Source organism: Bubalus bubalis, chromosome 19, assembly GCF_019923935.1.
Source record: "Bubalus bubalis isolate 160015118507 breed Murrah chromosome 19, NDDB_SH_1, whole genome shotgun sequence".
Classification (NCBI taxonomy): Eukaryota; Metazoa; Chordata; class Mammalia; order Artiodactyla; family Bovidae; genus Bubalus; species Bubalus bubalis.
In genome coordinates, this window is record NC_059175.1 from 55124082 (window position 1) to 55140520 (window position 16439).

Sequence of the window (16439 nt, forward strand, 5' to 3'; positions counted from 1 at the left end):
AACTGACATTGCCATATGTAAAATAGGTAGCCAACAGGAATTTGCTGCATGTCTACAGAAACTCAAACAGGGGCTCTGTATCAACCTGGAGGGGTGGGATGGGGAGGGAGATGGGAAGGAAGCTCAAAAGGGAGGGGATATATGTCTACCTATGGCTGATTCATGTTGAGGTTTGACAGAAAGCAACAAAATTCTGTAAAGCAATTATCCTTCAATAAAAATATAAATAAATTATAAAAAAAAATTGTCCTCCATTTAAACTTACTCCCTCTTCCTATTCTTTACATATTTGTTTTATCTTGGATTACCTATGTTGATATTCCATTCTCATATTTTCCATCTCTTTTTTCTCAATTTCTGAGAGATTTTTTTCTAAATTTTCCTTCCAATTATTCTACTTACTATTTTATCCCAGCATTTATATTTCTGATTTCAGAACTCTTTCTTGTATTTTTTCAAAGTTGCTATATTTGATATATCATCTTGAACTTTTCTGTATATTAAATGGGAAGAAGATAGATTTTGTGCTCCATGAATATCAATTTAATTTGAATAATCTTGTCTCCATGTTTATCTTGAGGCTGAACCTTTAAACCATTCATTTATTTTTCAAAATTCTGGATATCTTTGCTAATTGTTCTTCTATAAAATGAAGAATACTGCCCTAGTACTGGTTTCTTTTGCTACAACACTTCTCCCCTAAAAAAGAGAATGAACTAAAGTTTTGTGTACTACAGGAAAGGTGAGTCAATGAACAGGCTTTATGGCACCATGCATAGCTAGGGTCAAACCAGTATGGGTGTGCCATCTGGGAAATATGAAATCAAGGAAGGCCTTAGGTTGGAGTGCTAGCCACCATAGTATGATTTCCTATTCTTCCTAGAGTATTGATTGGATTTCTTTTTGTAACCACACTCAAGCTAATGGCAGGATAAACACTGATGACAGACAATGACTTCTTATACCTGGAGAGTTTGCCATCATTTTCAATAGGCTATCCTTTAACTAAGTATCCTGATAACTTGCTATAATCCAATACTGCTCCAAGTCTCTCCCACTTTAAAGCTGGACTCATTCTATGATTCTTTCAACAAAAATGTCTACATTATGAAGCCTTCTCTTCTGAATATTCTGGACTGTGATTGGCTTTTTTTTAAATATCAGATCTATCAATGTTATCTCATTAGTTTTTGCCTTCTAGAAATGTATCCACATGTGTGGTGATTTGATGGCCTTCTTCCTGATCTATGTTGCAATAGTTCTTTTCACTTTTTAAGTCATTGAAATAGTCCTTGGTCAAAGAGGGAAGATGAGAATAACGCTTAGTTTGACATCTTTTTTTTATTTTATTTATTTATTTATTTTTTTAAACTTTACAATGTTGTATTGGTTTTGCCATATATCAATATGAATCCACCACAGGTATACACGTGTTCCCCATCCTAAACCCTCCTCCCTCCTCCCTCCCCGTACCATCCCTCTGGGTCGTCCCAATGCACCAGCCCCAAGCATCCAGTATCGTGCATCTTGAATGGAAAGTAGTAAGATAGTTTCGTAAGTCATGATAAAAACTGAGTTTCCAGAGCTAACTGGCACTTTGAAAAAGCAAGACTCCTTTGTGCAACAGAAAGAAGAATGAGTTGTATTACAAAGTGGAACCTTGAGCTTAAGGAATCCAAATCTTTTGTAATAGACTTCAAGAAATGGTTGGGCATTACCTTAGAGGGATATATTATCTTTCTTACATCAGATAGTACAAAACTAATGCAATTATGTAAAGTTTAAAAATAAAACAAAATTAAATTAAAAAAATAAAAAAATAAACTCAAGTAGCTACACTTAAATATATATAAAAAAAAAAAAAAGAAAGAAACTTGCTCTCTGCTTCTAAGGTAGACTCTATCTTCCAAAGCTGTTTTCATCACACCAGCATCTTTGAAGAGATGGTCCAGAATAAAGGCCCTCACGCCTCTGCTCTCAAGGCATGCAGACACATAAAGCATAACTGATTCCCAGCAGTGTTTCCTGCTGAAACAGATTGAACACAAGTACCCACTGGGCCCCTTACGGCAAGAGGGCCTGGACTTAAAATTAATACAGACTTAGCAATCCATCTGGACCCTTGCCCCAGACCAAGGCTTTGATAGTTTTGCTATACCACTTCAAAAAGATAAAAAGTCATGTTCAAATATAAACCTTTCATGAAATAACAGAAGAACCAAGATATTTGCCCTAAAAGGTTTATTTACATCCTCGTATTAATGTTCTACCATCTTGAGCTTTAACCATACCTATGAACAATTCCCTTCATGGAATCCATGAAAGTGTGACAAGAAGCAAGGATTTCTCCAGAAGCTAGCCTTTTTGCCCTGGCTTTCAAGAGTACCTCAGTTTTGTCTTTGTACCATCAGTACAGTCCAGTTGCTCATCCATGTCTGGTTCTTTGCCACCCCGTGGACTGCACCAGGCCCGGCCTCCCTGTCCATCACCAACTCCCGGACCCATGTCCCGGACCCTCAAACCCATGTCCATTGAGTTGGTGATGCCATCCAACCATCTCATCCTTCGTCGTTCCCTTCTCCTCCTGCCCCCAATCCCTCCCAGCATCAGGGTCTTTCCAAACGAGTCAGCTCTTCCCATCAGGTGGCCAAAGTATTGGAGTTTCAGCCTTAGCATCAGTCCTTCCAATGAACACCCAGGACTGATCTCCTTTAGGATGGACTGGTTGGATCTCCTTGCAGTCCAAGGGACTCTCAAGAGTCTTCTCCAACACCACAGTTCAAAAGCATCAATTCCTCAGTGCTCAGCTTTCTTTATAGTCCAACTCTCACATCCATACGTGACTAAAGGAAAAACCATAGCTTTGACTAGATGGACCTTTGTTGGCAAACTAATGTCTCTACTTTTTAATGTGCTCTCTAGGTTGGTCACAACTTTCCTTCCAAGGTTTAAGTGTCTTAATTTCATGGCTGCAGTCACCATCTGCAGTGATTTTGGAGCCCAAAAAAACAGAGTCTGACACTGTTTCCACTTTTTTCCCCATCTATTTCCCATGAACTGATGAGACTGGATGCCATGATCTTTGTTTTCTGAATGTTGAGCTTTAAGCCAGGCTTTTCACTCTCCTCTTTCATTTTCATCAAAAGGCTTTTTAGTTCTTCTTCACTTTCTGCCATAAGGGTGGTGTCATCTGCATATCTGAGGTTATTGATATTTCTCCCGGCAATCTTTGTACCATATATCTGGACAAATGCATTATATCCTCTGATTTCTTAGTGTCTTAAAAATAGGAATTCTCTCAGCCACAATGTTCTTAGTCACTGAGTCATATCCAGCTCTTTGCTACCCAATGGACTGTAGCCTGCCAGGCTCCTCTGTTCCTGGGATTTGATTTTTTCAGTCAAGAATACTGGAGTGGGTTGCCATTTCCTCCTCCACGGAATCTTCCCAACCCAGGGATGGAACCTGCGTCTCCTGTGTCTCCTGCATTAGTAGATGAATTCTTTACCACAGAGCCACTTGTGAAGCCTCTATCTGTCAGAAATGTGTGCTAAAAGCCTGTTTAGAAATAATTTATTAAAATTAAAGAAAAAATGCATTTCAGAACAATAAGTGATCTGTAATGAAAGACATGTTTTCAAAACTTGTACTAGCAATAAAATTACATTCACTTTCAATATATCACAATATGAAAAATGACATTAAAATAACATTTTATCCTGCTTATATAACATTTCATTCCACTGAGATAAACACATTGTTGTTGAAGTTCCACTCTTTTTTAACCATACAGAAAGTAAAATTTTATGGGAATTCCATAAACTTGGCTGCATCTCAGAATGGAATATTGATTTCATATCAGTATATGGCTAAGATTAAATATATTATGCTTTAGTGAATCATATTGCAAACTTTGAAAAGAACAATAAAACCTAATATAGTTTTCTGAATAAAGCATACAATAAATTCAATGATATGATTTGATGTTTATGCACAAAAATAACTTACAACATTCATGGTTTTGCATTGTTATTTTTTTCAAAAATAAAACTGTAAACCAACCCACAAAGAGAATTACAGGATTTCAGAAAAGAGGAGGCACTTCAGTTTGCCTAATTCAGCCACACTGCTTTGTAACAAGGACCAGAAAAGCCAAGACTGGGCCATGGTCACCAGACAGGGATATGGTAAAATTAAGACAATAATCCATTTTCTTTTAACTCCTAATGAATTCTCTTTCCACTGTACCAAGAAGTTTGTTTCATAACTAGTGAATTTAAATAGTTTTGGCTCCACATTCAAAAAAAGGAAGGGTAAAGGGAAAGGTTTTCTAAGTTACAAATATGGTGAGGTGAAACAGTAGAAAGAAAGAAAGTGAAGTCGCTCAGTCGTGTCTGACTCTTTGCGACCCTGTGGACTGTAGCCCACCAGGCTTGTCCGTCCATAGGATTCTCCAGGCAAGAATACTGGAGTGGGTTTCCATTTCCTTCTCCAGGGGATCTTCCGGACCCAGGAATAGAACCCAGGTCTCTCGCATTGCAGACAGATGCTTTAACCTCTGATCCACCAGAACAGACCCCCAAAAAGAGAGCCGTGGATATCCGGAGTGGATATCTTCCCCACACAGGGATCGAATCCAAGTCTCCCGCATTGCAGGTGGTGGTTTCTTCACCAGCTGAGCCACAACAGAAAGCCATAAACTCAACCAGACAACGAGGATGGGATTCAAACCCACACGTGCAGGAGCACAATGGATTAGCAGTCCATCACCTTAACCACTCGGCCACCTCGTCACACAGTAGAGTAGCTACCAAAAGTAAAAACAAACAAAGAACAATATAATGCCATTTGCAGCGACATGGATGGGCCTAGAGATTGTCATACTGAGTGAAGTCAGTCAGAGAAAGACAAATGTCATGATATCACTTATATGTGGAATATAAGAAAAGGGTATGGATGAACTTATTTTAAAAAGAGGTAGAGTCACAAATGTAGAAAACAAACTTGTGGTTACTATGGAGTTAGAGGAGGTGGAATAAATTGGGAGATTGAGACCGACCTATACACACTACTGTATATAAATTGATAACTAGTAAGAACCTGCTCCATAATACAGGAAACTCTACTCAGTAATCTGTAATAGTCTATATAGGAAAAGAATTTTTAATAAAAGAGTGGATATATGTATATGTATAAGTGTAACTGATTTACTTTGCTGTACACCTGAAACTAACACAATGTTGCAAATCAATTATAATCTAAAGAAAGTAGGAACATAGGACACCATATGCTTCCTGAAACAGTATACTGGGGTATAAGGCAGAACAATATGGGGTTTCACAGTACATCTATTTTAAAACAAAACATAAGAATTGTCAATAGACATCCTCTTGCTACATTATTTATACAGGTCTTCTAATGTAAAGAGTGCTTCTCTTTAATACAAGCAGGAGAAGTAGTGTTCCCCACATTAAAAATTAAGATGAGATTCAAAGAGGTGAAAGACATACCAGCACAACCAGAGTTAGTATATGCATGGAAAATCTAGATTTCAGGTTGCCTTGTGTATAGGATTCTGGTCCTTCTTTTGCATTCAGTTCAGTTCAGTTCAGTTCAGTCACTCAGTCGTGTCCGACTCTTTGTGACCCCATGAATTGCAGCACGCCAGGCCTCCCTGTCCATCACCAACTCCCGGAGTTGACCCAAACCCATATCCATCAAATTGGTGATGCCATCCAGCCATTTCATCCTCTGTCGTCCCCTTCTCCTCCTGCCCTCAATCTTTCCCAGAGTCAAGGTCTTTTCAAATGAGTCAGCTCTTCGCATCAGGTGGCCAAAGTATTGGAGTTTCAGCTTCAACATCAGTCTTTCCAATGAACACACAGGACTGATCTCCTTTAGGATAGTCTGGTTGGATCTCCTTGCAGTCTAGGGACTCTCAAGAGTCTTCTCCAACACCACAGTTCAAAAGCATCAATTCTTCAGTGCTCAGCTTTCTTTATAGTCCAACTCTCACATCCATACATGACCACTGGAAAAACCATAGCCTTGACTAGACGGACCTTTTTTGACAAAGTAATGTCTCTGCTTTTCAATATGCTGTCTAGGTTGGTCACAACTTTCCTTTCAAGGAGTAAGCGTCTTAATTTCATGGCTGCAATCACCATCTGCAGTGATTTTGGAGCCCAGAAAAATGCTGCCTCAAATGGAAAGCCATTCTCCCAAATAAAATCATTAAAATAATAACCAAAATAGTTTGTTCTAAGAAAACAAAACCATTCTTAAAATTTATACTATAAAAAAAATTTTGAGCAAAAATAAATGATAATCAAAATAGATTCCTTTTTATCTTACTATATGTATATATCAATGGCTATTTAAATATCTATGATGTTACCTTATAAAAGCTGTTGAGTTTGCTTTTATGTTACTATACACCCTCTCTTATATTTGGAACTTTCTTAGATTTTCTTCATTTACCTTGTTCCAATCACAAGCCCATGGAGAAGGCAATGGCACCACATTCCAGTACTCTTGCCTGGAAAATCCCATGGACGGAGGAGCCTGGTAGGCTGCAGTTCATGGAGTCGCTAAGAGTTCGACACAACTGAGCTACTTCACTTTCACTTTCATTTTCACTTCACTTTCATGCATTGGAGAAGGAAACGGCAACCCACTCCAGTATTCATGCCTGGGAAATCCCATGGACAGAGGAGCCTGGTAGGCTATAGTCCATGGGATCGCAAAGAGTCAGACATGACTTAGATACTGAGTACTGAGCAATAATTAGATTGAACAATAAGAAAGCAATGGCATTTGACTATATTTAACCACAAAAAAATGGCAGTTTAATGTACAACCTAATAATTTCCTATTGATAGCACAGTATCTCATACTACTGTCATTTTCACTTACTTGACTTCTGATGGTTTTTCTTAATTGTATTTCTCAAAATCCTATGAAAATCCCACAAAGAAATGGAACTTTAAACACAGAGATAAAATTATTTATTGTAAATTTTTAAAAAAAAAATTTCTATTGATGTGTGGCAGAACCAATATTGTAATTAGCCTCCAATTAAAATAAATAAATTTAAATTAAAAAAATTTCTATGCATACAATATTTATAATATTAAAGTAATATATTTAAAGGAGTAAATCTAAGGTTGTGTTCCTTAGGGATAAAGCCTCAGCTTATTTTTGTTATGATAGTGACATAGCCTCAGAACACGTGTCACATTTTTCTATGACTACATGAATTTCTCAAATTAAATGGCTATCATAGCCAAGTCACAGCTTTTGGGTAATTAGAAGAAAAAGTGACTTTCTTTGGAGGACATAACTTTACAAGGGCAAATGGCTTGAAGAGCAAATCCCAAGATGACTATCAGTCCCCATACGGCTTCTTATCCAAGTACACTTGTGCAGTAAACAACCTACACAACCGTACATGGAGAACCTGTACATATTATTTGTCTAAATAAAAGATGATTTATTCTCCTTAGTTGTTATAAATTCAGTGCCTAACTATAAGGAATAAAGCATATATTACAGGGCAAGAATACACCTAAAAACCAGTCAAAAGTTTGCTAGTCATTTATTATATAAAATTATACTAAATAACATTCAGATAGTAAGACAATGAACTTAGTTGAAAAAAATTGCTTTTTTGTCATCTCTCCAACATGTCTAGAAACAGATCTCACTTTTTGGTGTGTATGGTGTGGCTAAGCAGAAGGGCTTTACCTAAAACTGGGACTCAACTTCAAAGATCCCCTTTATAATGCCTCTTAGGGAAAATTTTAATTGGCAATAATGAGATTCAATAACCACCTCAATTGAAGCCAATTAAATAGGCAAGTCCCTACGTTCAATTTAGCAGAAATATTGAAAAAAAAGAAAGAAACTCCAGGCAGTTGTTTTTTTACCAGAGAAGACTCAACAGAAATTCCATGGGAACTGCATAAAATCTATCTTTTTGAGAGTGGGGTAGAGAGATTTTAGTTTTGAATGCATGAGGGCAATAGTGAATAGGTACAGCTTCTTACTCCCACGTTTTTCCAAAGAGAAGAGAAATAAATAAGTAAATAAATAGTTAAATAAGTAATTGTATAAGTATGCAGGAGCCTCAGGCATAAAAAAAGAGGGCCTGGGAATCAGCTGAAACACCATAAAGCAAGGGTTCATATCCATGACCTTGAATGTTGAAAGACTTTTAATTTTGGAAGTCCTAATGTGTTTTTAAAATTAATTATTTCAATTTTATTAAAAGCAATATATCATTCAGAAACTATAAACACTTGCCTCCTGATATCAGTGTTAATCTATTTTCTTAATGATACTTAATAGCCTAATATCTCATTCAACTAAATGAGCTCTATAAACTTTAATAGTTTTTTTAAAGAAATACTAAATATCCAGAGGAAAAGCCACGATTCCAGAAACTTTCTGTGATTTTAATTATTATACTTTATGAGGGTAATATTGTCATGCACATTTATAGCAGACAAACGGGTTTCTAAGGGGAAACTGCCTTATGTTTAATTTTAGGACTGACAGAAGGCATCTGCTTTTCTGCAAGGGAAAAACAATGCAGTCCTATCCTATGTTAATCCTGGAAGTGTTTCTATGTTTAAATTATCTTTTTATTACAAATCTCAGCATTACAGAATGTTAAGTAGTAAATGAAAGTGAAAAGTGTTAGGTGCTCAGTCATTTCCGACTCTTTGTGACCCCATGGACTGTAGCCCACCAGGGTCTTCTATCCATGGGATTTTTCCAGACAGGAATACTGGACTGGACTGCCATTTCCTTCTCCAGGGGATCTTCCCGGCCCAGGGATCAAACCCAGGTCTCTCGCATTGCAGGCAGACTCTTTATGATCTGAGCTACCAGATCCTTTGCAATAAAAAGTATATGTAAAAAAAAAAAAGTATATGTAGGGGGAAACTAATTTCAAATGCCTTTGAGTAGGGATGTCTGGTTATTACATTTTAGGCTTTCTAAAAGGATTACAGTCCATTTATTAATATTCTGATACAAAAAGAACTTAATATTCAAACTAACTTTGTTCTTTCCTGAAGCCATTTACTAAGGGACAAACTTTCAGTCCAGGAAAAATTTTAGGAAGCTAGGAGATGGAAGATGGGTTTAATAAATAGTGTTAGATATATAACCATGCCTAAGAAATGATTTTACATTTTCAGTAAATAAAGCAAAACAGTCTATGTAAATAAATGCTTGTGTTTCTAGATCAAGTTCACTAAAACAAAGAGGAAGCCTAAAATAATTCCAAAGTACAAGTTTAAAAATATTTATAAAACTGCGTGTGGAGAAGGTCAGTCATTTGCTAGCAACCAATGTGGAGGTTGAAAAACATCTATTTCTGCTTTATTGACTATGCCAAAGCCTTTGACTGTGTGGAGCACAATAAACTGTGGAAAATTCTGAAAGAGATGGGAATACCAGACCACCTGATCTGCCTCTTGAGAAATTTGTATGCAGATCAGGAAGCAACAGTTAGAACTGGACATGGAACAACAGACTGGTTCCAAATAGGAAAAGGAGTACATCAAGGCTGTATATTGTCACCCTTTTTATTTAACTTATATGCAGAGTACATCATGAGAAACACTGGACTGGAAGAAACACAAGCTGGAATCAAGATTGCCTGGAGAAATATCAATAACCTCAGATATGCAGATGACACCACCCTTAAGGCAGAAAGTGAAGAAGAACGAAAAAGCCTCTTGATGAAAATGAAAGAGGAGAGTGAAAAAGTTGGCTTAAAGCTCAACATTCAGAAAACGAAGATCATGGCATCCGGTCCCATCACTTCCTGGGAAATAGATGGGGAAACAGTGTCAGACTTTATTTTTCTGGGCTCCAAAATCACTGCAGATGGTGATTGCAGCCATGAAATTAAAAGACGCTTACTCCTTGGAAGGAAAGTTATGACCAACCTAGATAGCATATTGAAAAGCAGAGACATTACTTTGCCAACAAAGGTTCGTCTAGTCAAGGCTATGGTTTTTCCTGTGGTCATGTATGGATGTTAGAGTTGGACTGTGAAGAAGGCTGAGCACCAAAGAATTGATGCTTTTGAACTGTGGTGTTGGAGAAGACTCTTGAGAGTCCCTTGGACTGCTAGGAGATCCAACCAGTCCATTCTGAAGGAGATCAGCCCTGAGATATCTTTGGAAGGAATGATGCTAAAGCTGAAACTCCAGTACTTTGGCCACCTCATGCAAAGAGTTGACTCCTTGGAAAAGACTCTGATTCTGGGAGGGATTGGGGGCAGGAGGACAAGGGGATGACAGAGGATGAGATGGCTGGATGGCATCACTGACTCGATGGACATGAGTCTGGGTGAACTCCGGGAGTTGGTGATGGACAGGGAGGCCTGGCGTGCTGCGATTCATGGGGTCGCAAAGAGTCGGACACGACTGAGCAACTGATCTGATCTGATCTGAATGTGGAGGTTGTACCACGGGCTCCAGTTCTCACACCCTTTCCCTCTAAGGACTGCCAGGAAGGAAAACACCTACCCTAATCTCTACGGCCAGCAGACGGCTCAGCCTGGTCTGAACACCTACCCCAGAGAGGTTCTCCAGAAGAAACTTGTCATCCCATCTCTTCTGTCCCCTTGAGCTCCTCCAATGTCCAGCCCACAGATGCTCCCTGGCCAGAAGATGGTGGAGAACAGCAGGGGGACCCCCAACTTCTCAACGTGTTTCTTCGCAATCCATGACTTCGAGACTGGGCGTCCTCCAGGCAAAAGAAAGTTTGAAAATGTATACCTGGCTCGGAAGAAGAAAAACCATTTCCACGTGACACTCAAAGCCCTCTTCAAGTCTCAGGTAGAGAAGGAGGGTGAAGAGCACCAGCTGTGTGGGGAGATCAGCAGCCTCCCAACGTCTTCAGATCAGATCAGATCAGTCGCTCAGTCGTGTCCGACTCTTTGCGCCCCAACGTCTTGCTTCTCAACAATTTCTCTAACCAGCGAAGGATCTGTTTGATTCTGGGTTTGCCCCTCACTGGGTTGAGGAGGAAGAGGGAAGCTCAACAAGGAGCCGTGAAAGGGCGGCACTTCTGTGGAGCAGCGAACAGCCAGGAGCTGGCAGATGCTCTGATGTACTGCTGCTGAAAACAGGTGATTCACAGAGACTTAAAGCCAGAGAATCTGCTCTCGCGGCCCCAAAGAGAGCTGATAAGCTGGTCGGTGTGATAGCTTATGGTGAATGGTGTCGGATTCTTGATCTCCAAAGAAGATTTAGCTTTGGGACAGGGACCAGGCTTGATCAGTCAAAAGCTTTTGTGTAGCAGAGTTTTATTCAAGTAAGAAAAGGCACAGAGAAAGCTTCTGACATAGAGATCAGAAGGGGACGGAGAGTGCCCCCCTCGGTTGTGTTAGCCAGGGAGTTATATACTTTTTAAATTAGCTATTATAGTAAAGCAAAAGAATGTCTCAAGGTTGTCAAGATCTTACTAGACCCACTCCCATAATTTACATTTTAAGATAACAGGATTAGCCAGAAGGTTTTCAGGAAGGAGAAACTGTCCTCAAGCAGGATACATTGTTTTTATATAATCCTTGAAAGTGAAAGAAAGTGAAGCAGCTCAGTCATGTCTGACTCTTTGCCACTCCATGGACTGTAGCCTGCCAGGCTCCTCCGTCCACGGGATTTTCTAGGCAAGAGTACTGGAAGGGGTTGCCATTTCCTTAGTTCAGAGTTTAAACTGAGTTGTTTGTTGTGTAATCATCAGTTCCGGGCTTAAAGAAGAAAACGTTTTATGTGACTAAGACTAAGGAAGGTAGAGGGAAAAAAAGATGTTTGTCCTTCCCTCCTCCTTGAGAATTCCAGCCCCCTATCTCCTTGGGGACCCCTGGATTTCTTATCAACCTGCCTAGGAACTGACTCTTCAGGTGCATGCCCTCTCCTTGAGGAGGAAGACAATGTTGGCACCTGGTCCCCCTTTCCGAAGAGATGATTGAGGGGCGTGCACACACAGGCACACAGGGACAGGTAGATTTGGAGTTCATTGGAGTGCTCTCCTACCAGCTGTTGGTGGACAACCTGATGTTCCTGAGTGCCTCCCACAAGGAACAAGATGTATCTGCGCATCATCAAGGTGGTACTGAAGTTCCCCGTTCTGTGCCCATGGGAGCCCAGGACCTCATCCCCAAGCTGCTCAAGCATAACCTCTCAGAACACCTGCCACTGACCCAGGTCTCTACCCACCCTTGGGTCCAGGACCATTCTCAAAGGGTGCTGTCTCTCTCTGCCCTTCAGTCTGTCCCCAGAATTGTCCCTGTCCTTTTCTCAGTCGTGTCTGTACTTACGTCTGTATATTGTAATTAGGAGGAGGGGTCCCTGGCCTCTTCCACCATCTGTCTTCTACCTTTGCTTTATTTAATAAAAGTAGATGCTTTTTGTACTGATGACTGTAGATATTTACAGGTGGAGACCACTGTGGAGGAAGCCATGGGAGGAGGCTGAGGAGTTACCCATGCTGGGTGCCAGGGTGGGCACTGCATCACCATGCCTAGGAGCACCCAGCCCTCTCACCTCTAGCCCCCACCTGGTCAGCTCCCAGCCACCCCACCCCCTATGTCTTCTCTGTCCCCTGCTCTGACTGGAGATGCTGGGGACCTCAGCTCCACTCTGCTCTGCCTGCACACCGGCCATCTGTGCCCACCTGCTCTTAACTACTCGCCCTTAGTTGACCTCTTGTCTTTCTGTCTCCTGCTAAAGCCCTACTGACCCAGGAGCAATGAACACTGCTGTACCCAGAAGCTGTCTTTTTTGTTTGTTTTTCTATTCTGGTGAGGCTCTAACACAGGAGTGAATAGAAGCAGTACTGATGGTACCTTGTTCCTGACTTACGTTTTCATTGCCAACTATGACGCTTTGTGTAGGTCTGCTGTTTGGTTTGGTTTTGACTGCCTTGCGAAGCCTGCAGGATCCTGCAGGATCTTAGTTAAAAGAACAGGTCCACCCTGAAGTGGAAGTGCAGAGTCCTAACCATTGGACTGCCAAGGAGTGCCCTTGCTGTAGATACATCTCTTTTATCAGCTTAAGGAAGGCTTGGTCTCTTCCTAGCTTGTTAAGGATTTGGGGTTTCCTGAATCATGAATATATGTTGACTTTCACCTAATGCTTTTTTTCATTTGCTAATGATTTGTTCTTTTGAGCCATGTGATGAAAAATATCAATATATTCTTATTTTTATTAAAAAAAATACTGCCTATTGAGAGACGGAATATGATTTCCATAGAGGCTCATGTATTGGAATTCTTCATGTACTGGAATTAGAATGTTTTTTCTTCAAAAGAAGAAAACATAATGTTCTCTCATGTTGCTGCTGCTGCTAAGTCAGTTCAGTCGTGTCTGACTCTGTGTGACCCCACATATGGCAGCCCACCAGGCTCCCCCGTCCCTGGGATTCTCCAGGCAAGAACACTGGAGTGGGTTGCCATTTCCTTCTCCAATGCATGAAAGTGAAAAGTAAAAGTGAAGTCACTCAGAACAGATCAGATCAGTCCCTCAGTCGTGTCTGACTCTTTGCGACCCCATGAATCGCAGCACGCCAGGCCTCCCTGTCCATCACCAACTCCCAGAGTTCACCCAGACTCACGTCCATAGAGTCAGTGATGCCATCCAGCCATCTCATCCTCTGTCATCCCCTTCTCCTCTTGCCCCCAATCCCTCCCAGCATCAGTCTTTTCCAATGAGTCAACTCTTCGCATGAGGTGGCCAAAGTACTGGAATTTCAGCTTTAGCATCATTCCTTCGAAAGAAATCCCAGAGCTGATCTCCTTCAGAATGGACTGGTTGGATCTCCTAGCAGTCCAAGGGACTCTTAAGAGTCTTCTCCAACACCACAGTTCAAAACCATCAATTCTTCAGCGCTCAGCCTTCTTCACAGTCCAACTCTAACATCCATACATGACCACAGGAAAAACCATAGCCTTGACTAGACGGACCTTTGTTGGCAAAGTAGTGTCTCTGCTTTTGAATATGCTATCTAGGTTGGTCATAACTTTCCTTCCAAGGAGGAAGCGTCTTTTAATTTCATGGCTGCAGTCATGATCTGCAGTGATTTTGGAGCCCAGAAAAATAAAGTCTGACACTGTTTCCACTGTTTCCCCATCTATTTCCCATGAAGTGATGGAACCAGATGCCATAATCTTCATTTTATGAATGTTGAGCTTTAAGCCAACTTTTGCACTCTCCACTTTCACTTTCATCAAGAGGCTTTTCAGTTCCTCTTCACTTTCTGCCATAGGGGTGGTGTCATCTGCATATCTGAGGTTATTGATATTTCTCCAGGCAATCTTGATTCCAGCTTGTGTTTCTTCCAGTCCAGCATTTCTCATGATGTACTCTGCATATAAGTTAAATAAACAGGGTGACAATATACAGCCTTGACGAACTCCTTTTCCTATTTGGAACCAGTCTGTTGTTTCATGTCCAGTTCTAACTGTTGCTTCCTGATCTGCATACAAATTTCTCAAGAGGCAGATTAGGTGGTCTGGTATTCCCATCTCTTTCAGAATTTTCCACAGTTTATTGTGATCCACACAGTCAAAGGCTTTGGCATAGTCAATAAAGCAGAAATAGATACTTTTCTGGAACTCTCTTGCTTTTTCCATGATCCAATGGATGTTGACAATTTGATCTCTAGTTCCTCTGCCTTTTCTAAAACCAGCTTGAACATCAGGAAGTTCACGGTTCACATATTGCTGAAGCCTGGCTTGCAGAATTTTGAGCATTACTTTACTAGCTTGTGAGATGAGTGCAATTGTGCGGTCGTTTGAGCATTCTTTGGCATTGCCTTTCTTTGGGATTGGAATGAAAACTGACCTTTTCCAGTCCTGTGGCCACTGCTGAGTTTTCCAAATTTGCTGGCATTTTGAGTGCAGCACTTTCACAGCATCATCTTTCAGGATTTGGAATAGCTCAAACTGGAATTCCATCACCTCCACTAGCTTTGTTTGTAGTGATGCTTTCTAAGGCCCACTGGACTTCACATTCCAGGATGTCTGGCTCTAGGTGAGTGATCACACCATCGTGATTATATGGGTCGTGAAGATCTTTTCTGTACAGTTCTTCTGTGTATTCTTGCCATCTCTTCTTAATATCTTCTGCTTCTGTTAGGTCCATACCATTTCTGTCCTTTATCGAGCCCATCTTTGCATGAAATGTTCCTTTGGTATCTCTAATTTTCTTGAAGAGATCCCTAGTTTTTCCCATTCTGTTGGTTTCCTCTGTTTCTTTACATTGATAACTGAAGAAGGCTTTCTTATCTCTTCTTGCTATTCTTTGGAACTCTGCATTCAGATGCTTATATCTTTCCTTTTCTCCTTTGCTTTTCGCTTCTCTTCTTTTCACAGCTATTTGTAAGGCCTCCCCAAACAGCCATTTTGCTTTTTTGCATTTCTTTTCCATGGGGATGGTCTTGATCCCTGTCTCCTGTACAATGTCACAAGCCTCATTCCATAGTTCATCAGGCACTCTATCTATCAGATCTAGGCCCTTTAATCTATTTCTCACATCCACTGTATAATCATAAGGGATTTGATTTAGGTCAAACCTGAATGGTCTAGTGGTTTTCCCTACTTTCTTCAATTTAAGTCTGAATTTGGCAATAAGGAGTTCATGGTCTGAGCCACAGTCAGGTCCTGGTCTTGTTTTTGCTGACTATATAGAGCTTCTCCATCTTTGGCTGCAAAGAATATAATCAATCTGATTTTGGTGTTGACCATCTGGTGATGTCCATGTATAGAGTCTTCTCTTGTGTTGTTGGAAGAGGGTGTTTGTTATAACCAGTGCATTTTCTTGGCAAAACTCTATTAGTCTTTGCCCTGCTTCATTCCATATTCCGTGTCCAACTCTCAGCAACCCCATGGACTGCAACCCACCCGGCTCTGCCGTCCCTGGGACTCTCCAGGCAATAATACTGGAGTGGGTTGCCATTTCCTTCTCCAGTTCTCTCATGTTAACTATCCATAAAACTTTTAAGACAATTTTAATTTTTCTCTTAATAGAGTGTCCAAGTATGAGTCCAAATATTTATAAAATACATATAACTAGTGCCTAAAAGGGAAAAAAAGGCAAGTTTTAGTATTGTTTTACAATTATTTTTAGATAATGATTTATGTTTATACATGCTATTGAGCTTATATGCCAATGTTGTTGTTTAGTCACTAAGTCCTTTCTGACTCATTTGTGACCCCCGTGTGCTGTCTATGGAATTTTCCAGGCAAGAATACTGGAGTGGGTGGCCATTTCCTACTCCAGGGGATCTTCCCAACCTAGGGATGGATATCGCAGCTCCTCCTGTGTCTCTTACATTGCGTGTGCTATGTTGCTTCAATTGTGTCTGACCCTTTGCAACGCTATGTACTGTAACTCACCCATCTCCTAGGCTCCTCT

At 40.4% G+C, this 16439-nt stretch overlaps 1 non-coding gene and 1 pseudogene across 1 annotated transcript; one reads left to right on the forward strand and one right to left on the reverse strand.

Annotated features, from left to right (window-relative positions):
* LOC112580662 overlaps positions 1-12362 on the forward strand; it is an 84886-nt pseudogene extending 72524 nt beyond the window's left edge.
* Positions 4711-4793, reverse strand: TRNAS-GCU. Its single transcript has one exon. It is a non-coding gene; the product is annotated as a tRNA-Ser (tRNA).
* Positions 12363-16439: the final 4077 nt, after the last annotated feature.